The following is a 16,220-nucleotide window of genomic DNA, read 5'->3' on the forward strand; positions in this document are numbered from 1 at the left end:
TTTTTAATGCACAATACCTAGGGCGGTCTTATTTTCTTCTTTTGATTTAATAAAGCATTAGTATCTGCTGGCTGAATTTTGTCACTTCAAATTACCGACCCTGGAAACTTGCATGCATGCGGTCTAGGACACGGGTTTTAACAGCTCTTTCTGATTCTGATTTCTGATTCTGAGGCTGAGCCATACACATTAACCAACCACACACACAAATCCATTCCTCGCAAGCCACACAAGCATAATGGTCATAGTTCTGACCATTACGCTGGTAATTGTTTTAGTGAAATACCCCCATATCAGAACTTTCCAGGCCTAATGGAGAACACAGCTGTCGAGAGAAAAGCATAGGGATGATTAAGAACTGAGATTTGTGTCAGGTGCCCCTGACCCAAAGCAGATACTCCGCCAATGAAGGTTGCCTTCACCACAATTTTACTGCTGTGTTATATTGCTACTGTTGCCTTTAGTCATTGTGACCTGATGTTTAACACGACTCTTTTCGCTCTCTCTCTCTCTCTCTTTTTCTAGGCGATGCTGCACGAGACTGGTGATACAGGCCTTTAATGCAGAACTGTCCTACTTCATCCCGAGTTGTGGACTTTGACATCTCATCTCAGGGGGGTGGTGAGCCCCATTCAGAGGCTGGACTACTGAGAGACCCAACCACCATGTACGAGTGCACGGGGGTGGCGGTGGCAAGGGAACGGCCCCCTCGCACAGTGAGGGGCACAGCCGCCATCCGATCCGCTTGGGCCAACGTAACCGATGAAGCCCCTGTCTTTTCACAAACATGAGTATGATTCTGCTCTAGCTGTCCTGCTTTCATTTTTCTTTTGATGGCAAAGCTTTCTGGAATACTGATTCTGGATTGGTCACCACATTCTGCAATCAAATCATTGCAAGCTAATCACTACACAGCTATAGCATTAATCATTGATCTCTCAAATCACTCCCTTTTTTTTCTTCTCGACATAATGAATGAAACATTTATGTTATTTAGTACGCTTTTCATAATTAAAAATTAAATTAATATTTGCACTTTGGAAAACTACCCCAACTAAATTGTGAACATTGATCTCTCATATCACTACTCCGCAGTCTCTTCTCTTTTCACATAATAAATCAGTTTAGGTATTTATAATTTACATTGTATGTAGAAATAAAATATAAAACAGGGAAACAACAAAACAAATTAAATTCCAATGATTATTGTTCTATATATAAATAGTTGTGCAATGCATGGAATACATGTGTAAGGTAATTTGCAAACATAAAACCCTTTCAAGATCTCCTTTTACTTCAAAATTTGGGTTTTTTTACAATGACTGTACATTACCCCCTTATATCCCACGAATCCTACTTAAATACATAATGTATGTATACAATATAAAAGTAAATAACTGGACATAAGTATCCGGGAAAAACAAATGTGTTTTTACAATACACTTATTTCATGACTAATTGGCATCTTGCTCGATGAAAAAATTTAAAATTAAAAACTTTATTTGGAGTCCTAAGTGTGCATAATGTGCGAGAATAGTGGTCTTTACAATCAAGATATTTAAAGTGCATCCTGAGGTATACTTGCAATGGGTCCACTTTAGCACAACCAAATATACTTAAGTAGTTTTTAGTTGAACTTCAGCACTATTTTCCGCACAGGGTAAAGTGCATTAAGTACAAAATTAGTTGTTACAGACATTTAGCAGACTGTTAAGATATAGAGTCAGTTAGTAATACTAAAGGTACAATTGCGGGTATTTTTTAGTTCTGTAAGATTAATCTGTAAATGTAGAGGGTAAGTAGACTTAGCATAAAAGAAATGTAGGTCCCAAATTTCTTTCCCTTGTGTCGATTATTTATTTTTTTCACTATTGTAGTATTTTGAGTTGACCAAAAGGAATTTGACTTATTATTCCTTGCCTTTATTTCTGTTCTATTTTAGGTTTAGTTTTTTCAATTTTATTTCCCCCCCCCTCTTTTTTCTAGTATTTCTCTTTGGAGTTGCTTTAAGAATATAGAGTTTTACACCTCGGGGGGGTCACACAGGGGATGTTCATTCAGAGCAGCTCCAAAAGCAGAGGGCCCGGCGAAAGCGGAGCTTCAGACTATACGGCTCTGGCATTTAGGTGAATGTGAGCCAGAAGTAAGAGGCAGAACATTTGGTCCGATTCAGCATGAAAGACAAACAATCAACAAGTGAAGCAAGGCGAGCCGTCCACACACACCACACACACACAACACATAGAGCTCTTATTTGAGAACATCATCTCCCTTGGTAGGAGTTTTGGGAGAACAACATAAGGGGAGCTGGTGCTAGTGTATCATCAGTAGAGCTGCAGTATGTGGTGTGTGTGTTATGTTAGGATTTGCGTCTGGTTTCTGTCTCAGTGCAGGGCACCGTGCAGGGGAACCAGCAAAAATCATGGTTGTTTGTTGTGCGCCCTGGGAATACACTTCAGAAGGCCGTGTAAGGTGGGAAGCAGGATGGTGTGTCCTGTGAGGGTCTGCTGAGTTCTCATCTATCATCGCTGTCCCCTTCGTTCTTGCTCGATATAAAACCTTTCTTTCAGAAGAACCGCCGGCCCGGAGACCTCTAGTGGCCATTGTGCACGCCAAAGACCCAGACGGGGGATGGCGTAAACGTATGCCATCACACCGGGGGTAACGACGACCAGCAATTTTGAGCTGTGACAACCAGAATGGTGGAGTCAAGTGGGATGCGCAAACTCAAAGCTCCCGCTGCCTCTGGGTAACAGCGTCCGTGGCATCTGTACATGAAGGCCTCAGGGATGCTGTCCTTTAACAAGAACATGCCCAAGCAATCAAAAACGTTTTTCCTGCCTCCTCCTCCTTCCTCTTCCTGTTCCCTGCTCTCAGCACACGAAACGTCTTTTAAAAATCCTCATTCAAACGTCCACGGTTGTGGTATTTGTAGAAAAACAAACCCCCTTGGGTGTTGTTTTTGGTCTACAGCTCTTGTTTTTTTTTTTTGTGTGTGTGCACTTGTGTGTGAATGCAATGGTTGTCCTGTTTTCATGCCTGCCTGCCTATGGGCTCTTCTAGTCTCCAAGGTTACATTTTGTCTGCAGTGTTTGCTTTTCGTTTGTTTACCCAGCACACATTTTATGCCATGAAGCTGGAAAACAGCAGTATGCTAAAGCTCTCTCGCTCTCACTCCGTCTTATATCAGCCTCTCCGGCATGGCTGTTTCCACCACCCAACCTATTACAGAGTCCAGAACAGAGAAATGGCCCATGGCTTTCAGTCACTCAGAAAAGCTGGAGTGGAGTTGTCACTTCTTCAAAGATGCCGCGCACACTTTTTTTGCGCAACAACCTCCTTCTACTCGGCCATTGTTTTGTGACTGTTCAATCATTAGACCCATTTTTTCACGGTTGTTTAAGTCATGATGCACAAAAGCAGGTTTTCATTCTTTTCAATATATAAGTTTACCTTGGGAAAAAAGTGTTGTTATTCATAAAAGGCCGACAGCGACTTTTTTTTGGTTTGTCCTTCTTGTGAAAATAAGTAATCCGTTTTGCACCATACTTATTATGGAAATAATACACTTTAACACAGAATGTTCCAAAGTTTGAACTGAATGTAATGTTTTGGGCACTCAATTTGTATTTAATTATTTACAGGCATCATCAAACTGCGGCTTAGTCCTCCTCCTAAACTGCGCGGGCCTCAGTATGTCCTCAATGTCACAGCAACTGATGACAATGCAGCCGGTGGGCCTCTCCCCCTCAGCAGCTCCGCCCAGGTCATCGTTGGCATCAATGACATCAACAACAACAAGCCAGTATTTGATGAGGTGAGGTTAAAAGATTTGAAACCATATGTAAAAATTGTCCATTTCTAGTGAGTGATTTATAAGCTGAAAGAATAAATCAGCGGACAGAGAGGAAACATAACCAAAAGTGTGTACAGGAGAAGAGGTCTAGATACGAGTACAGAATTCAAATATATTCTCTCATTAAATCTGCCTAGCATGAAGTGCCTCAGGCTTTTAATACCAGTGACACTGTGAACACCTCACTAATGGCAGTGTTTATAGACAGAGCTGAAGTCTGAGGGGAGAAAAAGTAAAGTATGATGGGTGGGAGCTAATATACAGAAATAAGAGAGCGAGAAACATACTGTAAGATAAAGCAATATACAATGAATTGTGTCTACTGATGACATGATGACATGCACACAGTCTTATTTTATAACCCAATTCACTAAAAAAAACTATAAATCATTGCTGAATGCATTTTCTATGACACAATTCTCAGTTTTCAGGTTTGTTTCTAAATGGCAGCAGACTGTGAACCAGACTTCTTTAAGATGTTGAAAATGTGTTTGACGATATTGTACATCTGGCTAAAATGCTATTTCATGAATTTGCCCCAAAATGAGCAAGTAAAAGAGAGCAAATATTAAAGAATGTGTGCAAAATGAAACAAAGCGAGAAAGAGACAGGTGAAAGCAGAGGGAAGAGCAGACAGCTGGCAGAAGGAGATCTAAAGGCTCTTGGAGGTCTCCGGTGGGAGAGCTTTTCTGCGCAGGCCGGTGGTGCAGGAGGGCTGTGTGAGTGTGTAGGAGGCAGAATCATGTCCCTGTACACTCTCCGTGAGCCCCACAGGCCCTACTTCTGCTGCCGCTGCCACCTCCTCTGCTGCTGCCCATGAATATTTCAAGGGGGAATTACTCACCAGCACAGGGGATGCATATGAAATAGAAGCACTAAGTGAGCCCCAGGGGCAACATCTGGCCCTGTTCCTTCCTCTCACTCTCTGTCTCTATGCCTGCCCTGCTGACCAGAGTCTTTTCCTTCTGTACTGTATCACTGGTTCTCAACTGGTTTCAAGACTCTTGATTTTACATCAAGCAGTGACTTAATGCAGTATCAAATACATTTATTAATGATAATTTATTAATATTACCATAAAAAATGTTTGAACACCTCAGCAGTCTTCTGTTTCTGTAGTCTGTGTTTGGTTTGTAAATGCCTCTTGAATTTTGATGGCTTTATGGTCTGTGCAGCTAATAAATGATTGCACAAAACACATTTGCATCACCCCAAAATAAAATATATTAGAAAATATATTATGCATAAAGAAAATGAAGAAAATGTTTGCATTGCAAATTAGCACTTAAAAGCCAAAAATGAAATTGACTTATAATGTATAATGGAATGTTGCAGTATATAAAATGCGAGTATATATGAAGTTCAAGATCTAAAATGTAATTAGAAACAGAGACATCGTTATATTTACTTTGTGAATTGGATAGTTTCTTACATCTGTTTGCAAACTGAATTGTGATCACTTTGAATTTTAGTCTTAAATTTCAGTAACTGCATAAAACTGCATTGTAAGCACTGGTATTTCCATAGGGAAATGCAAATCTAGTGTTTTATTAAAGTCATCATGAGTTTAAAACAGTACAACCAAATATTACCATGTGAAACCACATGGTAATTAACCACAGGATTAAAAAAATAAATAAAGGCAATTGCGATTTCTTATAATTCTGACTTTTTATTCTTATGAATTTTTGAGTTTATATCTTACCGCAATTCTGGAGTTTTCTTTTCAGAATGCCAGATAGATTTGTGAATGATGTTTGAAACAGTTTATATCTGGCAATTCTGAGAAAGAAAAGAAAAGTCAGAATTGAAAGATATAAACCCTCAAAATCATAACAAAAAAAGTCGTAAAATTATGATGAAGCAGAAATGCGCCAATGCCTTTATTTTTTATATTTTATGGTGTGGGAAACAAAAAAACAGAATGCCAAGAGTGAAAATCGAAGTCTAAGCAAAGAATTGCAAGAGAAATGAAAAGAAAAAAGTAAGAAAAGCAGCAAAGAGATAGACAAGAAGTCAGGGTTAGTCGTTTTCACAAAATTTCTGACTCTTTTTTCAGAATTTGATCCCCGAAGTGGAGGTGTATATATTGCTAATGTGTCTGAGACTTATGTCTCGGAATTTCTCAAAATATTATGCAAGTCTCAATTTTTTTAGAAAAAAAGTCACGCAGTTACATTTTTATTTCTTTAATCTGAGGGGGGGGTGTGAAGAAAAGGCCCTTCCGTGTAAAATAGAAACATTCATATGAATTTGTCACAAAAAAAATTAATGGTGATGTGTTATATCTTTTTTCTCTTTGAAGTGCCAGTATGACCCCAAAGGTGTGAGGTTGTGAGGTTCACCCAGAAAAGAAACACTGCACTTCATGCTTGGTCGCACTATGCTTATTTTCGGATCCCATATGGTCAGTCCGAGATTACAACCCCATCACATGCGTTTGTATGTAGGTCGTTTGGCGGTTGCCGGCGCCTTCTTAATAGCACCGACGATGATTAATGGCGATACTTAGACTATTTATGGTTCGAGTTCTTTTTCCTTGCTCTAAACTGGGGAAATCCTCCCTAAGCCCTCTCACGATGGGTGAGAATATGTGTTTTCTTTTGTCGCGAAATGTACAATGAAGTAGGTGTGTGAAGCTGCAAAGCGCAGTGAGAATTCTTTTTCCAGACGGGCTTGACTGGGAGGGAGGAATTGTAGCTGAATTCCCAGCTTTTAGCCTTTTCGGTCAGTGTTCGATCTAGTCACTTGATTTAATCGCCTTAAGTTGACATGTTGCCTACCCTTGTGGGCAGCGCTCACCAGGACGCCCTGCCAGTATGCTTTTCTCGCGTCTGTAATTGAGGAGGCATATGCATATGAGAAAGACATAAGAGTGAGAGGAACGGATGAGAAGAAGGACAGGCCCTTCATTATGACGTTGCTTTGTAGTTGTGCTCCTTATTATGGACTTTCAAGAAGTGAGCGGAATTTATACAACAGCTTTATCCTAAATACAAACTTTATTCTCTCTGTGTTTCAAATGTCTTGGTGTCCTGTTCACCACTTTTCTTGCTCTTTAATCTTGAGTTATTATGGAGAAAACCATCCATGATCACTAGCATTCAATCTGAGTTTACTTTGCTTCTAGTTTTTTGATTGAGATTTGATATTGGCCTTTCGATCTACAGGCACTCGCCTAAGTACATATTCTCTGAGCAGTTCCTTAATTATTATCATGTCTGAAAAACTATTGGTTTTGTTTCTTTATAAGTGACACCAATTACAGTGTGTGAGAGGCAACTGGTCCTGGAGAATCAAGCAACTTCAGGGGCACTTTTGTGGCCTGGCGGCGTGCAGGCCACGATGACCGACACAGGGGTCAACGGGGTGTTAAGAGGGTCAAGTACGGGATAATTGCAGGAGGGAAGGGGCCTCACCTGGGTTCACTATCTCAACCCTGTATGACACACGCGTATTTCCTTCTCCTTTACCAGTCATGATATTACATGCATTGAACATGATCTTGTCATGCATTTTAGTCAGTGGGCCTCAGTTCACTCGACACCCCCTGACAGCGCCAACATAAACCAGATATGCATTGCTTTATTGCCTTTGTTTCACCATTGATACTGTATGATAACAAGAACTATTCATTATTTAAATTTTAACTATTATTTAATGTAGTTTTTTTTTCCTTTATATTTTAATTTAAAATAGGAAAGCAAATCTGAAATAAAACCCTTATTAATATCATTTTTGTTGTACGAGATTCAGCGATAATTTTTTCGGATTTAAGCAAGAAAAAAAAAAAAAGCGCACACTGTACAATGCCTGGACACGTTTTGACATAAGCTCATTTTATGAAGTATACAATACTCCGTATTTTCGCGCTGTCCGAAACACTGCGCTTTGATGTGGGCCCTTGAGAACAGCGTTGTGAGTCGAATTGATGCTCTCATTTGAGTTCTTAATTCTTGTGTTAGGTTTTAAATTGCACTTTGAACGTTGTAAACATGGCCAATTAATGCTGCGAATACACGTGCATACCGACCAGTATAGGGTTTTCGTCCGTATCGGTTTCACAGATCAAATGCTATCGTTTAAGACCTAATATATGACAGATGTAGAGCCAATCTTTCACTTTACTTTTTCAAATGATAACTCGCCTCAAATTGCTACTCCATATTCAATCAACATAAAACGAAAATACTAAATAATATAGACACCAATCCATTTTAAACACGCAATAAATAACATGAGTGTCATAATCTATACACATTCTTCCTAGAACATTCTTGCAACCCAGTAGCAATTCTTACACGGCCCCTAAGTAGTGGGTCGCGACCCGGTGGAGGGGGGACCTCTGTCCTGTGTGTGCAAAAAAAACAAAATCCTAATGCATTCCATTTAGTGCATTAAATGTTGAAATGTAAAAAATGGCAAAATAACAAATGCATGTGGCATTGGATGTGTTGACAGGTGTTATCAGCGGCAGTAAGTTTTTTGACCGAGAGAGGCAACGAGAGTATCACTATCGGTCACAGCAACGGACAAGAACGGAGCCCTCATCGGCTATGTCAGATACGTCTCATCCATTGGCCAAGAACGACAAGTGACCCACGTATTGGAGAATAGCTGCTACCAAATGTAAGACACCCCCAATGTTTATAACCTATGAAGACCTATTCAAATAGATTTGCCAATGTTAGATAAAGTATACAGAATATTGTCTGAAAGTCTAAACGTAATTTTTTTTTTTTTTTTTTTTTTTTACAAGTTTGTAGATGATTACATAGTGATATTATTGTATGAAATCTTCCAAATGGTCCTCTGTAGTGATAGGATCTGTTGACGATACTAAAGATCTGTTCGTCTGCCGTGAGGATATATAAAGGATTGATAGGAGAGCAGGAACATAGTACCAACTCACGCTGTAGCTGTGAACTCTTTTAAACATTTATAGATGGACCTTTAACATTGCACTTAATGGCAGTAATGGATTTTGCAAGCTTAACAAATTCTCAAGTCCAGTATTCCTGAGTGTAGTCAATGCACATTAAACCTTAATATTAAAAATGCATAACAGTCTGAGCAAGGTGAGCTTTAATGCACTGAACACAGTATAAACACGTCACTAATCATTTTTTGATGCAGTCGGATGCAGTCTTGGAAAGCTTGCTTAGCCTAGAAGTCATATTATTTATAATTGCAAATATAAGTTCAGTAAGTTTGATGTCAGAATTCCTTTTCATCACATTAAAAGCGGTACTGACTGGGACGGGCATTCTTTTTGCACATGGATTTTAATAGCAGCAAACATTTCTTGTTTTTAGACGGTTGTTATTTGTTTTTGTTGATGCCTTCATTAACCCTGTACATGACAGACTTCCTGCGTGAGGACACGCCGGTTGGGACGAGCTTCCTGAGGGCGGCGGCTCATGATGATGACCAGGGCACCAATGCAGCCATTACCTACTCTCTGTCCCAGCAGAACCCAGCCTACTTTCACATCAACCCCAGCACAGGATGGATCTACGTCAACCACCCCATCTCACAGGTACACATACACACACATTTACGTACCATTCAAAATGGAATAGACTTTATTACCAAGCAAAAGTAAATTCTATTGGGCAGACTCACCTGGGCAGAAATATGCCTATGTAAAATGAAATAAATATATATGTGATTCAACAAATAGAATTAATAATTAGTAATAAATACAGTTGTTGCATTTTGCTTTATATTTATTTTAAAATATTATAATATATTTATATATATTATATTAATATTAAGGATTTATAATAGTATTGCTTTACTTGTTTTAGTTAGAAAGCTCTATTTATATATATATATTTTTTTTTTTCTTTTCTTTGAGGCTGTCTCCAAATTGAGGTTTGTCAGATTTAGTTAACCTTTGTTTTTATCCCTAAAGGAAACACATACGCAAACTTATATGAACAAACTTATGTTTAAAGATCACATGCACACATTCCTGTTGAGAAAACTCAGTACTGCTTATTGTAGTACAGGTACTTTGTCTTGGATGTGTGTGTTTTATAGAACACACATTTTCATCCTCCAGAGAGACCAGATCTTATTCTTTTTTTGAATCTTGTTCTTTTTTTGCATATTAAACATGGTAGGGTCCCAAAGAGATTGTATATATATATATATATATATCCATACAAACCTTAAGTCTGGAGGGACAGCGTTCTGTTATAATAGGCATAAAAATATGCATACAAATATTTCCTTTATTCATGTGGGAGAGTGATCTTGCCTAATCATTTTTATTTTATTTTATTAAACATCATTATTTTTAGCTTTTTTTTATTAAACTAACAAACTTTCATCTTTTAGTTATAATTAAACTTATTTCTTTTATATTTTTGTAACCTTTGACTGAGACCCAGACTTTCAATCCTAGACTATAAACATAAACATATGATATTATAATGTAAACATCAGTGAAAAAAAAATCATTTTAGTATTTATTCTGTTTTTTTTTTTTTTTTTTTTTTTTTTTTAAATGAGAGTGTTATGGCATCATTTTCAACATGACCAACAATATTTGCTCTAATAAAAACTAATACACAAATTAAACTAGTGAGAGTGTGAAGTGTGTTCTAAGAGAGTTTACTTTAAGTAATTAAGGCCAAAATTTCCCATAGTTTATGAAACATCCATTCATGTGTATGTGTGTTGGTTGGTCTTGGCAGAAATGCCATGGTCTTCATTTTTCTGCCCACGAATGGCTGTCTGTCTGTCTCATTTCTATGCTGGATATATAAGCTTTGAGAGGTCGGGGGTTGATTTGACATTAAAACGCTGTATGTGCATACAGAGCCATGGACAGAAAGACAGGCCATGCTCCAGTGAAATCTCCTGCATCTTGTTTATAGAGTCATAAGTGATGGCAGTGTTCAGTTAAAGCATCAGAGTCTGGACTTTATTAATTCACATTTCATGTCCAATACTACACTGCTTTTAACATGCTTTCATCGCTCTTAACAGAAATGGGTGTGTATGCAATTTCCTCAGAGCAGGTCATTAAGATGTATATACTGTACGTCTGGTTTTTCATTAGCCAGTCTGACCGCCTTGCATCACTTATGTCCAAGTGGATCAGTTTTAGAAAGGCAGACGATGTCACTCACACTAAACTCACCTGTCTTCAAATTGACAACTTAAACTGCCCCCCTGCTGTTATTCCTACCTTCTCTCATTCTCCGTATGTCTCTTCCTGTCTGCCTCTTCCTTTCCCTCATTCTGACCTGAAAAAGGCAACATTTTGAAGCCAGTTAAGTGAAGTTTACTGCTGACTCAATCTTAATAGTGCTTTTCAATTATGAGTCATTTGAAGGAGTCTTTAAAGTAAAAAAAAAAAAAAAAAGAAAACACAGACACATACACACATCTAGGGTCTTAGCTGCTGTACATGATATTCTGGATGTGATACATGAAATGGATAATGGAGACCAATTCTTCAGGTGGAAGTATCAGGGATTTCTCTCATCTCTGAACCCCGTTGACAAAAAACCTTGCCTGTCTTCACCGGTATCAGTGACAACCTGTATTATTTCAGTGTATGCTGATAAGCCCCTAGGCTGGATTATATCACCTGTCTCTCGTCCTGACAGACATCACGGATCAGCCAGCAGATCATCGCTACAGACGGAGGGAGTCGGAGCAGCTCGGTCGACCTCACTGTCATCATCACCAATGTGCACAACCAGCCCCCGCAGTGGGAGCAGGCGGAATATTGGGTCACGATCCCTGAGAACACACCGCGCGACACCAAAATAGTGGTGAGATGTTCATATTCCAGAGTTTCCTCTCTGCTTTCTGTAAGAGTGTGAAATATGCCAAACATGAGGCACAACCACATTTCATAATTAAAAACCATGGAACATTAAAAGCATAGCTTTTCAGTCAGTCAGATTGTGCAGCTGTTCCTAACTGGTAAAATAGTATATAATTATATACACTACCATTCAGAAGTTTGGGTTTGGCAAGATTTTTCAGGTTGGTAAGGTTTTTTTTCTTATGCTTACCAAGACTGCATTTATTTGATCAAAATGCAGTTAAAATAGCAATACTATAAATTTTATTTGAAAAAATATAATAAATGACTATTTTTATATTTGAATATATTTTAAAAAGCAGCTCATTCCTGTGATGGCAAAGCTGAATTGTCAGCATATTTACTTTTTCAATGTCACATGATCTTTCATGATCTTCATTGTATATTTTGAATATACACACATGAATATACACACACGCATGCTTTTCACCGGATGTCGATAACAACCCAAGTAATCCATACATACTAATAAAATAAAACAAACAAGTTCAGAAACTAAGTTCTATGTGATAAAATGGAATAACAGAGGGAAAAAGTATTGAAATACTGAAATTTATTTAAGATGCTTCTAATTACTGATAGATTATATGGTGACTTGGCTTTTCACTTGCCTTTGCAACTCCCTTTCTTCAGGTGTTTCAGTACTTTTTACCAGTCTCATTCCATGTTATTACACAGAACTTACTGTTCTGAATTATTTGTATTGTTTTTCTTTGTATGTATGGATTACTTGGGTTGTTACCGACATCTGGTGAAAATTTCAAGTCAACAGCATCTTTAGAAATATATTTGAAAAAATGGTGACTCAATACTTATTTTACCCTCTATGTGTGTGTGTGTGTGTGTGTGTGTGTGTGTGTGTGTGTGTATGTGTGTGTTCTTTTCTTTGCTCTTTTTGACATGTAGTATGTGAAATGTTCAACATAGCAACTCATCTGTGTGTCATACAAATAGTGCAATCCGTGCACAAGATACTTGACTCACTATTGATTTCAAAACAGGTGAAGCACACATAGTACACACAAATGTTTTTTTATTATTATTATTATTTAAATATTTATCAGTATTTCTCAGTATTCAATACATTTAAAGTATATATTGTAATCAAAATACTTCTTACTTCATCTGCCATATTAGTTTTATTTTTTCTAAGCTTTTCTCTGTTGATCTCTGACTACTAAAAAAATAAATGCATGCGCCTTTGACCACAATGATACATTTTACAAGCAAATCTGCCATATTAAGATACCTGCTTTTTGTAACAGCATTTGCATCAGGATCGCGTTCTGATCTTAATGCAGTTCAATGGGTGGTGTGCAACAGAGAAGTGGTTTTCAATAACAATGCCTCTGCTTTTGTGCTGTTGCTAAGGCAAAGGTAGAGTGATGTGGACTTTCTTACCGCTCAGGCTTGTCACATCTTATCCAGCCCTTCATCTTGTTTGCTATTCGGCTGTTTCATTAGCTGTCCCATTTTACATTAGTCTTGGGAGCTGGTAACCCACAGGAGCAGATCAGAATTACACATCACAACCCTCATCTGTCCCGCAAAACTCAAGCAGACTGCTTGTCTGAAACATTCTATTCTAATTTCATTCAAAAGGGGCGGAAAAGGCCAGTCCTCCGAGTCCGGTTTTCCCTCCCAGACAGCCGAGTTATCAGTGAACGAGTGCCAGGGAGGAGTGTCTGATGCGAGTCCACTGTGTTTCCCTGAACATCAGCGGATTCATCTGGCTGCTGCAGCTATTCTAAAAGCTGTATGAATCCTCCGCATCTGTTCTAGCCAGTACGCGGTGGAACAAAAACGTGGTGGGGAGGGTGCTCTTCTTCGTGTTGACACAGGATGTAAAATCGGCTTAGGTGGGATGTTTGATCTTAAATACCTTCTTTCCCCGCTGGCTTGTGAAAGGGTGGTTTGCATCTTCGGCAGGGTTGTACGTGTGCGGAATGCTGCGATAGGTCATTGTTTTACAAACCTGTTTACACTGAATGGGAAGTACATTACAAAAACACTCATCGATAGGATGTTCTGTTGTAAAAACCTTACTTAGCTGCCTACCTTTGACAGCTTTTATTAACATCACATTCACATGAAGGGCTCTTCCAAAAGGTACAGCATTTACCATACCAGTCTGGTTGCATCTATCATAACAGCGAACTAATGTATTTCATTTCGGGATAGCATGATAATACCAGAAACTTCAACCAACCAGATGATACAGCAAGATAAGGTGTTTGGAACAGAGATTTTTTAATATATGGCACACCAACGATCTACGTTTGTACGTTATTCAATGGGAAATATGAAGAACAGGAAAAGAGGCTATAAAATGCAATGTTGCAAGTAGTTTCTGAATTGGATGGGACTGGTAATAGAAGCGTGAAGCTCAAGTTAACTGCCTTTCATCTCCTGACAGCCCGCCCCTCCTCTGGGGGCTTCTGTTAGGCATCCCTGTCAAAGAAAATTAATATCGTCCTAATCGTGATACCTGATCCAACACGCCGCACGTTGAGTTATTGTAATACAGATGTAGTTTTTTTTTTATCTCTATAATCACCTTCTATTAGAACTCACTCACTCCAATTATCTATATTACTTCAACCTCCTCACGTATGCGAATAGCATATTCTCATTCTAACCTTACACTGCTTTCATATGTATACCTAGGCTTGGCTCTGAACTAAATGTTTTCAATTCTAAGTATCGACAAAATATCTCTATATTGTTGTCATTTTCAATGTATTACAATGTCTGTGTGTATTTCATATCAATCTGCTCCCCAACACCAGCATGAATTCTGATCTTAGCAGGGTATTAGCAGTAAGTAAAAACTGGCACTTTCAGGGCACCAATATCCCAATGTGAACGCACTGAAGCGTATTTTATGACGAGCACTGAACAGAGAAGCACCGCAAGGCATCTCTGCATCAGATTATGATTTCTGATTGCCATTGCTGGGTAATGAGCTGATTGTCTAATTAATTGCTAATTTCATGGCACCTTCAGGGCTGTGTATTTTTGCTGGGCGGTCATTACCATTTAATCAATTTTTTTTTTTTAGGACCAGTTTTTATGAACAGCTGTCTCTGACACTGGACTATCACCAGCTACTCTTTGTCTCTTTCCGCCCTTTTGTGCATGTGTTGCTGATTTCGTAAACTGATTTTCTTTGTTTATTTAAAGGGAAGGAGACCAACCGCTCTCAGGAAGTGTTTTGTTCTGAAATCACTCCATTTATGGTCTTGTGTGTACCTGTTAGGCCAGTTCAGGGGCAATAGTTTATAATTGTGTTAGTTTTCTTTTGTCTACAGTGGTTATTAATTCTGGTCGCACAACCCCCTGATCTTCGTATTTTGCATGTCTCTGTTGTTAACCAAGATAAAAAGTCCACAGCTCATTAGAAGAGAGCTCCATGAATGAACTGTGGTCTGATTGACATGGTCCACTACACGGTAGCTTGTTCAACTCTTTTTTATGCGCATTTTGGAATCTTGCATTAAAAGATGCTGGATGGAGGAACTGCCAAGATGCACATAAATCTTAACAATTTACTACCAGAATTAAGTTAAGATGGAAAGGAACATATTTTTTTTTTTGAAATTGAATCATGGTGGTATATCATGTGATGTCAACTTCGACAAGGCACTTACAGTCACGATATGGAAACAAACCTCGAAACGATAAGAGACATACAAAATGTGCAGAGCGGGGGTCAAAGGGAACCAGGTTAAGAACCACGGCTCTGCTATGAGTATTTACCCGTTGGTGTTAGGGGGGACTACCCTCATAAAAAAAAAAAGTCACGAGTATACACTAGGATTTGTTTCTTTAACTAATATAACTGGAAAGATTTCCTTGCTCAACCATTACGATGCTGAATGACTTAAATTCTTGGTGAATGATTTTTTTGAAGAAAAAAAAACTTCTCTGCCTTCATAAATCCCTCCCTGTTGAAGCTTGTATAGATGATGTTTTAAACATAGTATTTCTAGCACTTCTTGTTTTATTGTCTCCCTAAGATAAATTACTTGTAAGTCGCTTGGATAAAAGTGTCTGCTAAATAAATAAATGTAAATTTTATTATTGATCAGCAAGCTAGACCATTACCAAACCAGCACTAACTAGCCTAATCAGCTATGACTAGTGTGAAAATGTAGCACAGTAGCTGTATTAGACTGTCTAAGCTGTACTGTATAACCTCTCTAAGTTATCTGTAGTTTCAGCTTTTAAGTTTCTGCACATCTGTGTGTGTGTGTGTGTGTGTGTGTGTGTGTGTGTGTGTGTGTGTGTGTGTGTTAGCATTAAGTTCACCACAGTGTGTATATGAAGGTGATGGTCCTGGGGGCAGTGTGTCAGAGCAGATCTGTGCTTCCCTGCCCACTCTCATAGCTCTGCTAATGGAGATGTACCTGGAGGTCACCTTCGGTGTCTCTTCAGTCAGAAAACACGATAAGTGTTGTTCCTCAGAGCTTTTTATCACCTCCCTTCCTGCACTCTGTTGAGTTTCAGTACTTT

General features: G+C 38.6%; 1 pseudogene; it reads left to right on the plus strand.

The window, feature by feature from the left end:
• Positions 1–16,220, plus strand: part of LOC122144560 — a 45,898-nt pseudogene that overhangs the window by 15,459 nt on the left and 14,219 nt on the right.

Source organism: Cyprinus carpio, unplaced genomic scaffold (genome assembly GCF_018340385.1).
Source record: "Cyprinus carpio isolate SPL01 unplaced genomic scaffold, ASM1834038v1 S000006725, whole genome shotgun sequence".
Lineage (NCBI taxonomy): Eukaryota > Metazoa > Chordata > Actinopteri > Cypriniformes > Cyprinidae > Cyprinus > Cyprinus carpio.